Here is a 741-nt window from a genome sequence, read left to right on the forward strand (position 1 = left end):
CTCTCTCTCTCTCTCTCTCTCTCTCTCTCTCTTTCTCTGTCTCTCTCTCTGACTCTCTCTCTCTGTCTCTCTGTCTCTGTCTCTTTCTCTGTCTCTCTCTGTCCCTGTCTCTCTCTCTCTCTTTCTCTCTCTCCCTTCCTTTCTCTTTCCCTCTCTCTCTTCTTCCCTCCTCTCACATTCTCACCACATGGTGCCTTCTTCCACCATATTCCAATGCTGTATCAAAGCCCTCCTCATCCATCTTGGACTCCGCACCCTCCAGAACTGTAAGCCAGAGAGCTCTGTGTAATGCCATCTTTCTGTGATTCACTCCATCACTGCAAGTACCTGGTATAGACCAGGTCTCTTTGGCATAGGTACGACCTGATCGCCCAGGCCAGGTGTCAGACTTCTAAGTCTTGGCCTCTATTTATTTTATTCCAAGTTCTTAAATGAAGCATTTCAAAAGAGATACAGAAAAGTGATCAAGGACTTTCTTCTCAAAGAGTATGAAATGCTACCTTTTATCTCCATGGAGAGTCAGCAAATGAGTTAAGACAACTGTAGAGCAGAATGCAGTTCTCATTTCTCTAGAGTGCCCTCCTTTGCCACTGAGCTGCTGGCTGCCATGGTGCACCCAAACTGCAAGCTCTGTCTCCATGGCCCAACACAGCTTCCACGAAGTTTGGAGGGCCCCTGCTTTCTGTAATTCTCCACCTTCCAGATGCTTTCTGCAATTCTCCACCTTCCAGATGCTTTCTG

Source organism: Octodon degus, unplaced genomic scaffold, assembly GCF_000260255.1.
Source record: "Octodon degus isolate 3935 unplaced genomic scaffold, OctDeg1.0 scaffold00199, whole genome shotgun sequence".
Lineage (NCBI taxonomy): Eukaryota > Metazoa > Chordata > Mammalia > Rodentia > Octodontidae > Octodon > Octodon degus.